Below are 19,690 nucleotides of genomic sequence, written 5' to 3'. Positions count from 1 at the left end.
GAATTTTCTATCAATATTTTAGCATGTAGTATGCCAGTCGCCAGACCAACATGTAAAAATGTTCATGTTTGAACTAATTTGTTTATGAATACCACTTGTATATGATAAAAAAGCACACTGAGAAATTAAATATATTATTATTCACTGTGTTTTAAAAAGAATATGACATCAATATTTTGCATGCCCATTACCAACATACTGTATATTGAATATTGCCATATGTTCATTATAAAGTTGAAGTGAAAATTATTAGCATTTCTTTTAAATTTAGATTTTTATTTATTTTTTATTTTATGTTTCTGTTTAATTGAGAGGAAAGTTTTTTCAACATTTCTAAACATACTACTGCCATTTTAATAACTAACCATTTTAATAACTAATTTCTAATAATTGATTTCTTTTATGTTTCGCCATGGTGACAGTAAATAATATTTTACTAGATATTTTTCAAGATATTAGTATTCAGCTAAAAGTGCAATTTAAAAACGTATGTAGGCTAAATAGGTTAACTAAGCAAGTTAAGTTAATTAAGCAAGTCATTGTATAACAGGTTTGTTCTGTAGTGAATGGGGGGGGGGTGATATTGCTTAAGCGGGTTAATAATATTGATATAAACTGTTTGTCATATAAACTAAAAGAAGCTTTTTTTCTAGCTAAAATTAAGCCAATGAGACTTTCTCCAGAAGAAAAAAATGTTATTGTAAATACTGTTAAAAATATTTTGCTCTGATAAACAGAATAATAAAAAGAATAACAATTGCACAGGAGGGCTCATCATTTTGCCCTCAACTATATGTATAAAATATACACTTACAATAACCTTTTTTCAGCCCCACATTATCAGGGTCTTGATAATTGTGTGCAAAGGTGGCACCATGACCCAACCTTGGGAGTCTTGAAAATGGGGAAAACCAAGAAACCCGAACATCTGTCTTTCTTTATGGAGTCTATAAAGAGCGCAGAGTTGGAAGGGGAGAATGAAAATATACGATTGGAGGAGTATGTGCATGCTGAATGTAATGCGTCGGGATGAGTGCTGTCAGATACAAGCGAAATGGAGGTTTGTCAAATGAGAGTATCCAATCTGGTGCTCGGCGGCTGCTATGGATCACACATAAAAACTGGAAGTGCAATAAATACACATTTTAATGTTGGTCTGGGCAGAATCATAATGGGCTCAGATTTTCTATCCAACAGACTGTATCCGTAAATCAACTCCAGATAGTTCTGCCAAGTGAGCAACACCAACATTGTGAACGCCCTAAATCAGCAGCAAATAAATGAGAGAAATTCATATAATCATTGCAGCTGGATGAACGCTATGTTCTGAATCTGATAGACTCGAGGCTTTGTTTGATTCCAGCCTCCACCCCAATCGTTCTTAAGCTTTTCCAGTACAACTAGAAAGCCACCGGCTAAAAGTCTAACATTAAGGAACCAGATGACTTTATAAGAATTTAAATGATAATATAAGAATATAATAAAAAAAACTGAACTGATAGATTTGATTTGTAAATCTGTCATAGTGTTTATCATTTGAACAAACTGTACTGACATACAAATTAAATAATCACTGTTTTGAAAAATACACGAGGGCTGCACATTATATCGTTTCAGCATCGATAATTGCAATGTGCGCATCTGCAAAAGTCACATCGCAAGATACACAATGTAGAGTCTGAACTATGATTGATCAGAGGGGTATTACACAAAAGTGGAATCAAGAAAGCCAGGATAAGAGAAAAAGTGCAGCTCGAGTTTAATCAAGTCCTCCTGGCTTAGTCTGTTTGATGTTTGCTGATCCAGGATAAAAATGAGCAGATACGTCAAGCCTGATGTAGATAGCCAGGATAAGTGCACATTTGCGACATTTCTTAACAGACCACAGGACCAATCACAGAATCAATTATGCAAATATGGATAAAACCCGATGTGAGCCGATTAGGTAACGAGTTGAAAAACGCCTCTGTCACCCACCAACCAGGGAACTCCCATTACCTTCATTCAGAGAATTAACAGAAATCTATGAGGATGCATATTAACAAACAAAATGTGCATAACATATATTAACATAAATGTGATCAGTGGACATTCATGCTACTAATGAATTAATCTTGAAGATTATATGAAACATTTATTGCAGATCTATTTTATCTGTTTAGGTTATTTTACCAAGTTTTTTAATCTTCATCTATATGATCATTTATGTAATCGCTTTCATTCATAATTTTTCATCCTAATTGAGATTATTTAATCTATTATACGATGTTTCATCATCAACAAAAGAAATACAACAAATAACATAAAAAATACAACATTGACATTTTCTAGTTTGTAATTTGTATCTTTTGCAATATCTCATTCATTCATTCATTCATTCATTCATTCATTCATTCATTCATTCATTCATTCATTTTGTTTTTGGCTTAGTCCATTTATTAATCTGGAGTCGCCACAGTGGAATGAACCACTAACAAAGTGAACAAAGTCTATATAAATTTGAATGAATATATAACAGTTAAATAAAACGATTATGTTTAAATGCACCAAAATTATTGTCTATATTTCATGAGAAATATATAAAATAATAATTTTAAAAAAGGCTATACTCATTATTGCTGAGCACTGTACATGTATTTTTTCTAACCATTCATCTATTTTTTGTCTGTCGTCTATATCTCTCCATAGTTAAATGTGAAATATATATATATATATATATATATATATATATATATATATATATATATATATATATATATATATATATATATATATGATTGCTAATAAAATTAAATATGTTTATTTTTAAATCTAATAGTTGGAAAATATATGTAAATAGCCAAGGGCATGGAGTGACTGGAAAACACACTAATTCATCATAGCATTGAGAATGAAACTAACATAAAAATCACTAGGATTAATCTTAGCCTGGTTGTTAGCCTGCTCTGGATCAGGCTAGCCGCAAAGAATAAATCTCTTTACTAACTTAATTCAGCTCAACTCAATTTAACTTAATAAATTCAGCATTTATCCTGCTTTCATGAAACCGAGTCCAGGCTAAATTCAGCCAGTACAGCCTGGAATTTGTGAAGGAAAAATGTTCACCAAATGAGTCAGTAACAGCTTGTAATGATTATTTGATTTAAAAAAAAAATAAAACATTTTTTTTTTCAGCTCGTCATAGACTAACATTAATAAGACAAAGCCTTTATGAAACTAATGATTAACAGCGTCTATAATAATAAAAATGACGCTCCTATTATGCCAAGCAGATTCCTCTTATGCAGATGCACACCGATCTGCTTTTGAAAAGATATCTCATATATCTCAATCTCTGCAACGCTGCGCTCTCATGATAATATCTGGAGACATTCAGATAAGTAATTCACATATCCTGTGCAGATGAATAGTACGCAGGTTTGTAATTGTGTAAGCAATACAATGATTTGTTTTTGTTCACTCAGACCCCGAGGGCTGGCACTCTTCACACGGCACAGCCCGGGACTGCCAGGAACTACACAATTTGTGATATTATTCAAATGAGCACACTGTTTTCTTGTTTACTGACAGGAATGGGAGGGGGGGGACACAACTCAAGATTAAATCATTCAGAAACAATCAGCCTCTGCGCGCAAGTAGTATTTGAAATGTATTGCTCAAATTATTGAGAGCCATTAACGCATGTGTCCACTCTTGATGCACTCTATATTACACTCATTCATCATGGCTGCATGGCCTGGCAGGCTAACAGAAAACATCTTTTGTAATCATATAGCTTCCTGTCAAGGGCAACACACACACACGTCTGTGCCTTTAATGATTCAAATGTTAGATTTTACTGGTGAGTAAGTGACAAACAGGAAGTCCATGTCGCAATATTATGACATTATTTTACAGCTGCATGTGAAATGGTTAAAATAATCACACTATGCTCAAACCCTTAGTATGATCACGATGAGCATTTATATAAATGAGAAAGCAGCTGTCATGCATATAGTTAAATGTTAGTCTTTCCAAATAAACAGTAACCATGCTTCTGTTTAAGTGGTTTAAATTCAACCTTAATAATAATTTTAATTTTAAGCATGAATTTTCTTTTCAAGAAAAGTTTAATATAAATAAAATCAATTCATTTTAAATCATCTCATTCATTTATATTAAACTTTTCTTGAAGGCGCAGAAGCCCTTAGAGGGACTACAACTAATTTTAAAACTAAATTTAAAAAAAATCTAATTAAACATTTAAATTACAAAGTAAGCACTGGAATACAATTTTATAGATCAGATGCTCATACAATGATGCCAAAGATAGCATTCAAAATAAATCACCTTTAGAAAGCAATGTGATAGTGTAAATGAACATTTTTTTAAATAAACTGTTATGCACTAATAAAACATCCTTTTTCTATATCAAACGCCCCATGTAACTTGTACACATGGCCAGAAAAAATAAATAAACAAATCAATGTCAAAGTCTCTTCCTAACACGGTGCTTTATCGTGTGGTATGGTAGGCGATGAAGACATAAATGTCACCTCAACACAAAACGTCTTCAATCTTAATGAAAATGAAGTGGCGTCATCAAATAGCAAAATAACAAAAGTAATAATGGCTGTTTTCTGACAGGTTTTTAGTCACTCCTTCCACATGCCACTGGTCAGTTAAACTACCAGCCATATAAACCCACACTGCTGGAATTTTGTTGGAATTTGCAATGCAATGTCTATCAAAAACATTGCTATGCCATTAGTGCTATTAGTAGATGGTTACTTTTGGGAAATGTGTCACATTTTCAAACCGATTCTTTACAAGTAAACAACAACAAGTAAAGTTCTTATGAGTCATTAACATTCATTTACTGAATAAATGAAAACAGTAGTTTATCCAGAAGTGAAACAATGATGAGCCAAACATTATTCCTTCTTATGTTCTCACCCCACTCTTCATGGCATCTCTCATGTGGGAGATAGGCATACTAACAATAGGGCCGGTAAAAGATTCAGACGCTATGGTAACCTTGGAGAAAAATATCACGTTTTCACAGTAGCACGGTATTGTGATTACTGCTTTAAAAAAAGGTATTTTTCTTTCTGGGTAAAAAGTAAAAAGTTTTTTCCCCTTTGAAGACAATATATTTTATTTTGTAAAAGATTTTTAAAAATTGAGCAGTAAGCATGTCAGGCTAAATAAGTCAAATTATCCATTAACTTCTGCTGTTTTCATTAGTTTCAAAAACGCAGATTTATCGTACCATCTACCAAATAAAAATCTTTCACATACCTTAGGAACGATATTACAGATCATTTTGGTGGTAAAACTTTGACTTATCCAAACCGCGGTATACCTTGAAGCTGGTTATAGTTCCATGCCAACTATCAAGGCAAGAGCACATCCACCACTTCAATGAATCTTGAGGTCAGGTTTGCTCACACAGCCCCAACCAGCTAGCCCCATTACAGTGCCCTACCTTAAACCTCACTTCCATCTGGGTCACGGGTCCACTCGTTGTTTTTGTTGTGGGAGCAAAAGTGAGGACTGACTGGAGGAGAACCGGCTCGATCTGGCCAATGGCAGCAGGACTACAGACTCTGAGGTGCAAAAGGGCCAAACACCTGCAGCGTGCATTAGATTACTTCCAAATGGTTTACAGTAAGATTATGTATTAAATACATTTACAAATATGAAAACAAAGGTGGTTTTTGCTATAATTTTAGTTAGCTTCAGTTAGTTTTGTATGTACACAATACAGTTTCAGTTAGTTCTAGTTTTTTTTTAAATAATCGTTTTTTTTTTTTTTATTATTTCAGTTAATGACATTTTTTTTACATTTTAGTTTTCATTTTCTCGTTAGTTTTCGCTCCGCTTCTACCAACAGGTCTGTTACACTCACCACCCTACACAAAATTACCCTTCAGGTCACGACATCATTATAGCCCAAATAACAATGATGCTACAGATCACATTCACTGTCGACAGCCACTAGTGTCTCTCTTAAGGTCAGATTTACTCCAATCAGCTCCTACTAGCTAGCCACCATTACATTCACCACCTTGACCCTCCCTCCCATCCGGGCCACAGCAAAACCATAGCACCACTGACAAGAATGCTAAAAAAATCATAGTCTCCAAGTGCTAATCTTGAGGGCAAGTTTACACTCACAGCTTCCACTAGCAAGCCTCCATTACACTGAACCTTACTGTACCTCACTGATCCAGGTCATGGCACCACTGTAACCTCTCCAGGTTTACAGTCTCAACGCAAAGTAAGATTCAAACTAATGTTTTCTGCATTTGGAGATGGGTGCTAATAGGAATGATAAAGATCGCAGCCTCTACTCTCTGTCGCTACTGTGTCTGTTTAGGCCAGAGGGATGAGGTGTACTCACACAACTACTACTAGCTAGCGCCTGTTATTATCACCCCCTAAACTTAAAGACCCCATCTGGGTCACGACACGAGAATAACTCCACTTGAGGCTAAGAGAGTGAGGTTTACTTGCATAGCTCCTATTAGCTGACCGTTGTTACTCTTACTCACATAAACCCCACTTGCATTCAGGTCAAAACTCTGAAGTGAACCTTCCAGTTGTATTCTGCCCGCATCAAGCAGGATTTGAACCAGGGTCTTTGGCATGGGAGGCGGGTGTGCTTACAAGAACTAAATTTGTGAGCCTCCATTACATGCAACCTAACTGAACCTTGCTTATATGGGTCACGGCACCACTGTAAACCCCCCAGTTGTACTTTCTCCACGCCAAGTAAGATGCAAACTATTGTTTTCTGCATGGGAGATGGGTGCTAATATGGATGATAAAGACCGCAGCCTCTACTCTCAGTAGTTGCTGTGTCTATTTAGGCCAGAAGGATGTGGTGCTAGCCCTGGTTATTTTCAACCTTTAAACTTATATTCACCCCATCCGGGTCACGGCACCAGTATAACCCCACTTGAGGCTAAGGAGTGAGGTTTACTTGAACAGCTCCTATTGTCTGACCTTTGTAACACTTACTCACATAAACCCCACTCCCATTCAGGTCAAAACTCCAAAGTGAACCCTCCAGTTGTATTCTCCCCACTTCAAGCAGGATTTGAACCAAGGTCTTTGGCATGGGAGGCGGGTGTGCTAACCAGACACTAAATAAGTGAGTGAGAATTTTTGCACTAGCTGGCCTCTGTTACATGCGAAACACAAAAAGAGAAATGATTAATGTGTTAGCAGTGCTTCTCCACACACTCGCAATGTACAAAACCTAAAGCTCTCAAGTTCCAAAAAATACACAGAAACCATATTTTTCCCAGCGAGTTGTTTCTGAGTCTCTAAAATCAATAGGTTACAAGACTACTGGCCCGCTCTAATGTATGCTAGAACCAAACAGTGTTCTTGACTATCAGCTTTGGCATGGTGTCAAACTGTGAGCCCTTTCAGGATGCTAGCTGTCATTGGCATAAACGCAACACAGATGCACAATCCTCAGCCTCTTCACCTCCAGAAGCACGATGAAGAACATCCTAGCATAAGCTTTCATTTCCCTTCCACACAAAAGACATACTTCCAGAGGAATCACCACATCTGTCCCGCATTGCACAGTCAGTGCTCTCAATGAATGCACTTTTGGCATCGGTAAAAGGGATATTTCAGCTTGTTTCAACACCTTCCATTCAAAGGGGTGTTGAACTTGATCTGTGCCAACAATGGGGGAAAAAAGTTAAGTAACTCTATGGCAAACCTCCATTAACAACAACAAAGTGCCAGTATATAGGCAATTCTTGGCAAAGCAGTGTTATTTGACTGAGAGTGAGGCTGAGGTATCGTGTTTCATAGTTTATTGTGATAAATTAATATTTGGTAGCTGTACGGTATATTATCCTACCAAACATACCAATAAACCCAACATTCAAATGTCAGGATGATTTCTGTGACTGTTCGCTCAGACAAATGAAAAATAACAATTAAAAATATAGCTGCAAGCAGCAATTATCGGGGTTCAAACATTTAGTTGCATAAGGTTATTTATCATTCAGGAAGCCTTTAGGTAGTCTTTTCAGCAATGAAATATCTAATTAGAATATTAGAGTTTCTAGGTTGAGTTAACAAACGTTTAATTACACAGTCCAAAAACTCAAAATCGCCCCCTAGTGGATGATTTCTTTTCAAAATGTTTCTTTCAAACTGTGTTTAATGGATGCTCAAATTGAATAGGCTAATGACTGCCATTTTTTATAGTATGTCATTCCACTTTGAGCAAATACACTGCATGCCAAACTTCAAGTTAATCCATCTAGTGGCTAAAATGGTAATTGAAACGTTGTATTGAGCTTCAACAGATATTGAAACACTGTGTTTTTGAGACCTTTTCTACTATTTTAGTGGCACCTATTGGCCGATCTGCACAAAATTTTCCATGTTTGTTTACATTCATATGCCACATGTGCTCATTAATTCCTCTGATGCTTTGAGTTTTTCTTATGGGTTTACAGGCATGTAGATTCATGTGGACACGGCCCTTTTGTAGAGGCGCCTGTTACAGCTATCCAAAGTGTAAAGTTCTAGACATTCTAACAACATTGGTTTTGTTGTGACTGATATACTGTCACACACACAGTCTAATGAATTGATTTAAAAAACCATTCCCTGAAAAGAACTCTCAAGGTCATTTTTATAGTCTGTGTTAACTTAATTAGTATGACGTTTTTAGTTTTTTTTAGTGGGGCTGTGTAAATTTAAGCTAAATGTTGTGACCAATTAGGATCATGATTTTTTTGTCCGAGATAAGGACTAGCAAAGGAAGGATTAAATTAATTACTGTAACTTATTAACAAGTTACAGTAAACTTCTAAAGTTAATGTTGAGTAAAAAAAAATCCTAAAAAACTATCACATTTTAGACAGCTATAAAACAGCAACACTACATTTTTATCAGTGCTGATAAATGCTTCAATCCTAATAGCATATTAAAATACGATTTCAAAAATTTCTGCCAAGTTACATTTTGAACTGTTTAAAAAGTAATATTCACACACAAAATAACTGCTGTGCTTGTAATACTCAGTTGGTGAGCTTCTCAGTCCAAAAAGTTAAGTTCAAAAATATTTTTTTAGCAGTAGTATACAATTATAGCTAACTGCTCTTTTTTTAATTATACCTTTACTGTAGTTTAAATACTTAAAGAGTAAATACCTCAAAAAGTACAGTTTTAGTGCACTCTTACTACTCGTCGAAGCTCTGCTATTATCAACAGAGAGCACAGTTATTCATAGAGGTAAAGACTACCTTCCGAAAAGAGATCGAAAAGAGAAACAGAATTGGGAGTCTTCTTAGTCTCAGATAGGTTTTCCTCCTGTAACTGCGCAGGCTAGATATCAAAGAGAAGTGAAATCCTGGGTGCTACAGGAGCTGGGGATGTTGCTGTTAATTCCTGTGGTGTGAGCTAATCCTGCAAGTGCTGACATCCTTTTTCTTTATCAAACGCACCATGTGGCTTGTACACATGCCCAGAGAAAACTTCACCGTCAAAGTCTCTTCTTACCATGGTGTTTAACATGTGGTATAGAGGGCAATGAAGACATAAATGTCATCTGAATGAAAAATGTCTTCAATCTTGATGAAAATCAAGTAGCATCATCAAATGGCAAAAGAATAAAAATAATAATGGCTATTTTCTGACAGGTTCAGTTCCTTCCTTTGCACTGGTCAGTTAAACCAAAGACTATAGATTACACAAGACATCTCACTCGTATAGTTTTGAATAGGGAAAAGTGTAAAAAAGTGTAAAAAGTGTAACAGTCAATATCGTTAATGAAGCCCCGCCTACTAGCACAGGAGCCAATCATTGATTGCTAAAGACTGACGTTTCTCTGGGAGAAAAGATCGGACTAGATGTATGCTTTTACGTCAATATTGTGGTGAACCAACACACTGGAATCTCAGTGAATTTTTGCTTTACAGATATAGGAAATATATTTAAATAAAGTTTAAAATGTGTACTTTTAAATAATCCCAGTGCACTTGAAAACAAAAGGTTGTTTTGGTTTTGTAATCTGTATGAAACAAATGCAAAATACAGTCAATTCTGTCAAATGCGCATCACATGACATCAACTACTCAAACGCCCACAAACTTGTAAACAAAGAGTCGCTGTCATTTCTGGAGGAGAGTCATCATCAAGAACAAATTGTAGATTACCTCAAAAGATCAGTGTGATCTGACGAAAGCATGTTTGTAAATGAAACTTATAAGACAGTTGTTGTTTAAACTTATTGATGATTCCAAATATGTAATACAACCGTAAGCTTGGCAAACAGTTTTGTAGAATTAGATGTTTTCCCATTCAGATGGCCACCAAGTGAAATGACTTGACTTAAAAGAACTTTGTTTAAACTACCAGCCCCATAAACTCACACTGTTGGAATTTTTGTGGTTTATAAAAATAAAATAAAAAACAATCTTTACATTAAATATGAATATTATATATTACATTATACACATTATATTCTAAAATGCATTACTTTTCAAACAAATTTTATCCCACCATGTCTGAGAAGCCACACAAGGTAAAGGCAAGTCACAATACTGATGAAAAATGAGGGAGAAGAACCAAGTCAACCTCATACAGAGCAATGCTGCCTTCGCTACGGCTGGGGACACTCGAATTTGGACGTCAAGATTAAAAGGAGAAGAAAAAAAGAGAAGAAAATGGAGAGAGAAGACTGAATATAAAAGATGAACAGGTCATGGCTATAAAAGAAGAGAATAGAGAAGAGATTATGATTTTAAAAAAGGCAATAAATATATTTTTTCCTGTCTGCAGTAAAATGAAATCATAATTAACATATTTACAACAATAAACAATGAATGCTATGCAATCAGCTAATGGATTTTTCCAAATACAGTGACAAAAATGTAATCCATCAAAGCCAACTAACAATTTACAGTTAAAAAAAAAAAAAGATTTTTATTAGTTATATATTTGGCTATTATACTGGGAAGCAAGATAAACATGCAGGTTAATAAGATTGTTTACAGTTAAATGGACAAGAAACAGAAATGAAATGCAGAAGAACCGAAAACAAAAGAGACAAAAGTGAACAAGAGACCCCTTTTCAGGAAGTATCACCCCTCCTTTGCTTTAATGAGGTTAACTGTAAGAACATGTGCAGGATGCAGTCTCCCTTTATGCACAACAATGTAAAAGGTCGCCTGCCATCACATCAAGGAAGCCTCTAGTTCTGTACAAAGCAAGTGTAAAATTACAATTGCGCCTTAATGAACGGCATATTTCATTACATACATGCTAATTAAGAGCATTCAGATACAACTCTAGCTGTGATAAGCATCTGCTTTTGTACACTGACAGATTGTTCGATCCTTGTGCTACATATTGCTTTTGTTCTAAAGGAGAGGGGGAAAACAAACAGAAGAGCGTCTGCGGATTGAAAAAGCGTGGTTCTGGTTCTGCCGGAGAGGGGCCTCTCACCGCAGTGTCAGTGTTCCAGGTGGATAGTGGGAGGAAAGGCTGGTGTTCTGGCTTTTGTAACGGGCACCGTCTCCACAGGCTGACGTGAGCGCGCTAATCGCTTTAGCTGATCCCGCTCAACTGTGTGTGAGGCAGATGTTTGTCAGGCCACAGCACTGCTCAGCATTCACACTGCACTAAGCGAGATTAACTGCCACCTTTATTTATTTATTTATTTCCCTCCTTGCCCCCAATTCTTAATCTCTGACTAAAAAGTGGGTGGGGTATATTAAAGAGGACATAATATGGCCTTTTCATAAGAAGTAAAACAAATCTCCAGTCTTCCAGGAATGTGTCTTTGAAGTTTCAGCTTTAAAAAACCCTATAGGTAATTTGTTATAGCTTGTTAAATTTGCATGTATTTGGGTTTGAGATAAAACACACTGATTTAATGCATGTCCCTTTAATGCAAATGAGCTACTATTTTCCAGGTGTAAAGACAATGCTGATACACACTACTCTGACACTCCAGAAACAACAATTGAATCTCATGCAGCCAAAGTATCAGAAACGACCAGTAGTGTAAAGCAGCATTAGGCCTGGGACACACCAAGGCGATGCCAATCAACTAGCATCATCGATACCCAACTGTGTTGTCGCCTCATGTTGGGAATGTGTCTGGACCAAAAAGCTGCATGTGAACACACCAAACAGAAGAAAGCCGACCGAATAGAGTGTTTTCTCAATCCGTAAAGGAAAACCAAACTTCCAGCATAAACAAAGCAGCATTCGATACCATTATCACAGTGATAGGGTATATGCATAAGTATGCGGAAAGACTTTTAATTTGTCAGTTAACTTTAACAATCGCTTCCGGTGAACTGTGTGCCGTTACAAAATTGGCCCATTTAAGGTCTTTTTTCTTTAAAAATCAGTGATCTCCACTGCCAGAGTGATAGACGATACAAATTGGGTATCAGAATGTATAGGCACTGCATTAAATTCCATTTTTCCTTGTCATGTCTATTTTACCCCCATATATTTAATGGTGCTTCTGCGCTAGCCTGCTAATTCTGACAGGCGCATGTGTGTAAACAGCTTTTCATCTCGTTTTACGCTTAAACAACTAAATGAATGCTGAAGTCTATTTAACTGATTATATTTGAATTACCTTACAACATCGATGCTGCAAAAGGAACCGTATAAAAAGGAAAAAAGTCACATCAATCATTAACCAGAAGTTTATCAGTATGGGAAGAAACACCAGCTCAGCGTACGCTCTATTGTCACTCACCACTGAGGGATTCGCTCGTCCAAATATGTCTGATTATCTAATAATCCATATTGTTTGCGAAAAATGTGAAAAATGTAGCACATGTAGCTATTGTGATCCTTCTTGATTTGAATCGTTCACTTTCTACATCACTTCACTATGTCATACTCGTGCTCTGGTTAATTTCTGAAAAACCAGAGCACTCTCTTCATGTGACAGACTGATGCCAATTCTACATGCTGAATCAGGCCAATGTGATCCGATGTTAACCCAACGAGATGCAACGTGTGGGACATACCAAACCAACTATCCAATGGCCAACCATTGGCTTGGTGTGTCCCGGCCCTTATATGTTCAACCAAAGGCAATGATGGACAGTGAGAGGTTACAACTTTCAGATTGAACCAGTATGTTTCTGAATGGTTAGTAACTACATTTATGCAGTTGGAGATCCACTGATTAAACTATTGGACTAGCATGTTGCTGCACTTCTCCAGTATGTGGTCTTTACAAAAAAATATTTTAATATTAAAAAAAAAAGAATATAATTATCTTTACAGAAAACATAAAATGTCTGACAATAAATGTGTTTATACAGTTCACAGACGTTGAGTGTTTTTGGGATTATTCTGAGAAAGCTTTGGTCACTAGGGGAGAGAAATCTGAAAGCATTGTTTTCACGTTTGCAGAAAAAGGCTTATTAAAACAAAGTTACTGAGTTCTCCTTTTTTACATTTTCTGGGTTGGCAGATGCACCAGGGACACAATTATAGCACTTAAACATGTCAGAAATCTGAGTTTCCTGATACCCTCTTTAAATAATTGTGCAAGGCAAGACAGTGAAACTTTCAGAGAAATCTGTTTCCCTCCATGAATTTCTGAGAGCGACATTGAGAAGAAGAGCCAAACACGCAAGAAGACAAATGTTTACGAAACTGCGACAAGGCCGCTCCATCATATCGATGCATAACTCTCTGAGGTCGTTGAAATATTTTCCTGGTGTGAGCCAAAAAAACAAGAAACATTTGAAGTGAGAAACCCAAGCCCTTGTCATTTGATCCATTTCCCCTCTCTTTCTTCTCTGTTGTTCCATTATGCAGGTGCTGGAGGCCTGAGGGTACGAGGCATCCGCAGGACGGGGCCGTGTGCAGATGCAGCTACCCTGCGCATAAACACTACCAGACGTCCATCCAGCCTAGCTCTGCACTGACTATATTACACACAGGCTTCCAATTTGGCCAAATCAAGCCAGCATGTTTCCCTCATGCTCTCATGAAAAGGCATAATCACACAGGATATGTAAACATCTCACAGCTTATGGCAGAGAATGAGAATGACCCACTGCCAATACAGAGGACGATGTGCAAAGGTCAAATATTATCCAGATGTTACGCACTTTGTTCTAAGCTGCTTGAAATGTTGTTACCGTTTGCTGATTTGACATGCGTTTTGAGACAAAGGGGGTTATTTACATACGCTCATGGACACCATATGAAATCTCCTTATCAACATTTTTGCGTCAATACGAGGGGGTATACTAGGGGTCAAACGAGATTTAGTTTTAATGCTCAAAGCTAATATCAAGAATGACGTACAAAGATTGCTCAAATCATCACATAGTGCATCACAAATGACAAATAAATAGATACTGTGCATGAACTTGAACCATTACATCACTATTTCATCTAATTTTTCTATGTATTTGTTAGGATAACAGTGCCCCAATTCACAAGCAAACAAATGCAAAATAAAACGATGATGCAGTAAATAAACATTATAAAAATTATATAAACAAATAAATATACTTAAGGGCGAGTTACAAAAATATAACACGTATTACAAAAGTACTAACCTCATTTCATATTCATAGTTGTTTTTAAAATTAAAGGCTCTAAAATAAACAAAAACATTTTATATAATATACAGTACCTAACAAAAGTCTTGTCACCTATCCAAGTTTAAGAGACAACAACTAATAACTTGACTTCTAATTGGTCATTTAGTATCAGAAGTGGTGCAGTGGAAAACAATTAATATCGAGTATTACTCCCATGAGCTTGAACGACTGCATCCATACATCTCTGCAGTGACTCAAATAACTTATTAATAAAGTCATCTGGAAGGGCACAGAAACCTTTTTTGCGGGACTCCCAGAGTTCACCAAGACACTCAGTATTCATCTACAATGCATCCTCCAACTTAACCCAGACATGCTCAATAATGTTCATTTGCCCTTTCCTGTGTTTTTTAATGGGCAGCACAAATGTCTTAATACCTCAAGATGTTGATGTTGTCATCCACTCTGCAGATCTCTCGCACGTCCACATACCGAATGTAACCCAAACCATGATTTTTCCTTCACCAAACTTGACTGATTTCTATGAGAATCTTGGGTCCATGCGGGTTCCAATAGGTCTACTGCAGTATTTGTAATGATTGGGATGCAGTTCAACAGATGATTCATAGGTAAAATCTACCTTCTGCCACATTTCCAAATGATATTTGTTGCTTTTAAAACTAGGATTGGCGACAAGACTTTTGTCAGGTAGTGTATATCACTTATAACTAAATAATTATATTTTTCTTTTCTTTTATATTATTCAAACAGGCATATCAGCTTTTAAAATGTGATGAACTGTCAAAGCAGAAAAAATATAATAAATAAATAAAGCACATTTATTAATTACACATATAATAAAAGGCTATGTTTGGGCCTTACTGAAGAGTTTGTTAGTATGATATAGAACATTAAAAGGCACATGACTGACGTTTTTTTAAAAAGCAACATATCAGATTTTAAAGCATGCCGACCTGTGTGTTCTGGAGGTGGGGTGAAACGTCAGCAGCCCCCCCTCCCCCTCCCCTCCCTGCATATAGTCCGTGGGGAAGGTCCCTCCGCGAGCTCCAGTCTACACTAGGGTCCACCGCACCTGCGAACAAAGAAAAAGACACGTTACACCTTCAGCTTGAAATTAGAGTATCCTCCCAGGGCCGTTCTCCAAACAGAGTAATTCACTTCACACGCACACCCCTGACGATCTGACATTTCCCGCTCTACTGATGTGTCCCACACAGGTCTGGTAAGGCATGTTTTGTTTGTGTTGCGCAGGGGAGTTTTCAGCAAGAGTGACATCTAAACGCAGCCACCCTGGGGTGTCTGGGAGTAGAGTCCTGCTATAAACTGCGTCCTTCTGAAAGGTTACCACAGAGACGCTTTGTCGCTCCTAATCCAAAATTCATTACATATAACAGTTACCATGCTTTAATACGATACGTTTCCTGAACGGATGGGCGAGCTCCTTCACAGTTTGTTTAGAGGTAAGGACAGAGTGAAACGGAGGGTAAAAAAGGCACAGCGATGCTTTGTGTTCTTGCGAAAGCACCATAAACATGTAGAGCGTTATCTGTCAACACCAAATCTAATTTACCGACCTCACAAGTGATCGCACGTTGCCAGGTAAGCCAATTAAGCAGCGATTAACCCTGTATAAGTGATAGGGGTGGAGAATCTTTGGTTTCTTGGCATGGACGTCCACTCTGTGACAGGGAACCGGTGCCGGATTTTGAGTGACAGCGACGGGAAGGTCAGACGGTAATGTGCGGCATGAATGTGCAAGTGATAATGACAGGGCCCTCTCATCGTACCCAGCTCAGATATCTGCTAACTGGATTGGATGGCCGATCACCACATCTCGATGAGCATGATACACATATGTTCTAAGCTGCTGAAATCAGGATCGGCGGATGGCGATGTGCAGCGCTGCCCCAAACACAGGAACACTGAGTCTCCGTTGTGCTGGTCAAATTGCAAAAGTAAGACGTATGGAGAAGAGCCAAGCTTCTAAATTCTTCAAGCAACTGTTTCCAAGCAGTTTTATGGACCTCATTTGGATTCCCAAATGGAATTCACATCACCATCATAAGGCACATCATTTGGACTTGTCAGACACTGAAGAAGAGGTTAGGTTAAGGACAATAAATACAGGTATAAGCAAGTTTGAAAAGTGTTGAGCCTTTCCACTTCCAGAGGTAGTTGAAAATGTATTTGATTGAACTGCTGTTGTAATAAACAGTAAATGGAGACTTCAGATTTAGGATCCGCCATGTGATGTCACAAAGTCAGGAGCTCTGCAAACTAATTCTTAAATTTACTAAATACATAGTTACACTACTGCTTTATTGTTGCAGCTGTTGAATTGTTCTGTGGACTATTTCTGAACCTTGCACCTTGATGTCGAAAGTCATGCATCAGAAAAAGACTAATTTGGCGAGCTCTATTAGGTCCACAAAGATGGCCAAAGACAAAACAAATATGATTAAGGGGGCTACAATAATGGCAGCGATCATGTCTTTGGAAAACATAACTCACCAAAAGTTTGACACGCACACAGCTGAGTTCCGAAAATAATTATCATCCCTGCGGGTGCACAACTCACTAACGGCGGTAACTTCAGATATGAAATCATACGAGGATAGACTAACTAGTCTGGAAATGCAACATCCGAGAGGACGACTAGTCTACAGGCACCGAATGAGACCACCCTAAAGCCTGATTTATACTTCTGCGTCAGGTGACCGGCGTAACCCACGGCGCAGGCAACGCGCGTGGCTGTGCATTTATACTTCTGCGCGCTGTCTCTGCCGGTCTGCATTAACACTTCCGAAACGCTAGTTGGCAGTGAGGTGTAAATGTTCCTCTGTGTCAAGTTTCTTCGCTACTTTTTTGCATTTCCTGAACACTTCCGGGGTGTACAAGTGGCTCAAACTCGCTCATTTTGAGGCAGGAACCGGCGGACGTGCAACAACTTTAACTATGAGGTAAACACAAAACAAAACTTTCCATCCGGAGCTCCTTCACGGGACTCCACACTTGTAAACAATCGCTCGCGCGGCGTCGCGCCATTCGCGCGCCTCTCGGTCCTGCCCAGACTCGTCAGCGCTACCAAGCCGACCAATCACAGAGCTTATGCTACGCGTCGTTGCGACGTGTAGTTACATTTTTTGAGGGGTGCACGTCAGTGACGGCGATGGCCACGGCGAAGGGCTATGCGTCAGCGCCGTAGCATACGCCGGTGTTTGACGCAGAAGTATAAATCAGGCTTAAAGAGGGAAGTTGCTGCTCTTCAGGCCAAGTGCATAGATTTAAAATGCCATTCTCAATGAAACAATTTGCGTTTTGAAAGTATTCCTGAAGGTATGGAGGGTACAGAGCCTAAAAAGTAATATGCAGTAGATGCTTGGTTGAATAATTGAATGTAAAAGATGCATTTGAGTGCTGGTTAAGAAAAGGTATGGCTGACCACTTCTGAATGGATAACAGAAAATCCATGTTAACAGGTGGAAAATGAAAATCATTATATTAATGAGTTTTGTTTGTAGGTCATTCTGGATGTTAGTATAACCTTGGTTCCCTCTTCAAAAACCCAAGAGGGTTTTTGTATTAGATTAATCACAGAAATAAAGTGACCAACAACATGTTAAGCAAACAACACTTTGGTTACCATGACTTCTGGCAACTTTTGCAGTCATTATTTAAAAGAAATTCCATAATAATTCAAAAAACGTTTTTTTTTGTCACACAACTCTTTAGTGTTATAGCATTTATTGTCCTTGACAACCTCTGTAGCCTTATTAAGGCATATTAAGCAACAAGCTTTTCCATGCATATAAAAATAAATATGAATCATGAAGGATATTACTCATGTACTTTATGTTCTAGAACAAAATGTGAAGATATCTCTGTGTTAATCACAGACATTTAACTAAATATCCATTTAAAAAAATACTACAATATGTTATTTTAAGTACTAAAATGCTAACCAGACACTGTAGAAACACAACAATAGCAATTAAAAAGCAACATAGTTAACCATACAATGCTCTGACAAAAGTCACAACTTAAGGAGGTAATCAAATTCCGAAAGTAACTTCAACAGATTCAAGAAATCCTTTTTTTGTGGGTGTGAGTGAACTAACATCAATACGAATGATCAGAGCGAGGATTCTACTTTAGCATCTACTTTAGTCTTTGTGCAAGTGGAACAATTGACCGTTTTACGGAAACGCAATTAGAGGCTGTGAAATGAGTACATGCTTCATTCCAGGAGAGGAAGATTGCCATTTCTGCATATTTGAATCCACTAGAAGGCAATCACTGAAATATGCAAACATTCATGAGAAAATAAATGTAGTGGAAAATTTGGTGCATATCTGCAATCAACTTTCACATGCAGATCTAGGAAGAGAAAACGGAGCTAAGGCAAATCAAACCGATATTGAGTATCAACTGTTTCTGGGTGAGTTTCGAGGAAAAAAAAAAAAACTTAAAAAACTCAAAAAAAGAAATGTGTTTAAAACTGAGATGGATTATCTGAAGCATCAGAGCTTTTGCTGATACAGAGCATCTGCATGTGCTTTAAAAAAAAAAAAAAAAAGTGTTGATGCTTTGTGATCACTCTTTATAAAGTGTTCAAATTGGAGTCATTTTTCATTTACAAACATTGTACAAGTGCTTTTTAACTGCTTAAACGCCTGTGTTATCAGTCCTGGACAGTTATGTTATTTAGACATTGCTAAACTAATATATAATAAATATACAACAACAGTGGAAAAAATTTTTAAAGATGCTTTCTTGGAGTTACTCTTTTTAAGTTAAGTGGTTGTAAACTATTTATTTGGGATGAATTTAAACAAACTAATTAAGTTGAACATTACTCAATTTAATTTGTTTGTTTGAACTCAACAATTTATTTGCAACAATTTTGCAGACATAATTTTTTTCAGTGAATGTACAATATTTGGATTTCATTAAATGTAATAACAACAACAATAATGATGATAATAATAATAATAATAAGTATGACAATGATAATAGTGGTTACATCTAACAGCTCTTAGCAATAATACTACACTTGTGTAAAATTAAAAAATGTGTGCTTTCCTAATTTACATAATGCTAAAATTAAGAGT

The 19,690-nt window shown here is 37.0% G+C and overlaps 1 protein-coding gene across 4 annotated transcripts in view; it reads right to left on the bottom strand.

The window, feature by feature from the left end:
- The window catches only part of zmiz1a (zinc finger, MIZ-type containing 1a), a 249,704-nt gene that overhangs the window by 173,091 nt on the left and 56,923 nt on the right, over positions 1 to 19,690 (bottom strand). For all 4 annotated transcript variants that reach the window (XM_087278069.1, XM_087278070.1, XM_087278071.1 and 1 more), the window contains exon 2: positions 15,533 to 15,651. The gene's annotated coding sequence lies outside the window, so the exon portion shown is untranslated. The remainder of the gene's footprint in view (positions 1 to 15,532; positions 15,652 to 19,690) is intronic.

This window comes from Danio rerio, chromosome 13 (genome assembly GCF_052040795.2).
Source record: "Danio rerio strain M-AB ecotype USA chromosome 13, GRCz13ab, whole genome shotgun sequence".
NCBI classification, from domain to species: domain Eukaryota; kingdom Metazoa; phylum Chordata; class Actinopteri; order Cypriniformes; family Danionidae; genus Danio; species Danio rerio.
The sequence above is the reverse complement of the archived record's forward strand: the minus strand, read 5'-3'. Positions and strand labels throughout refer to the sequence as shown.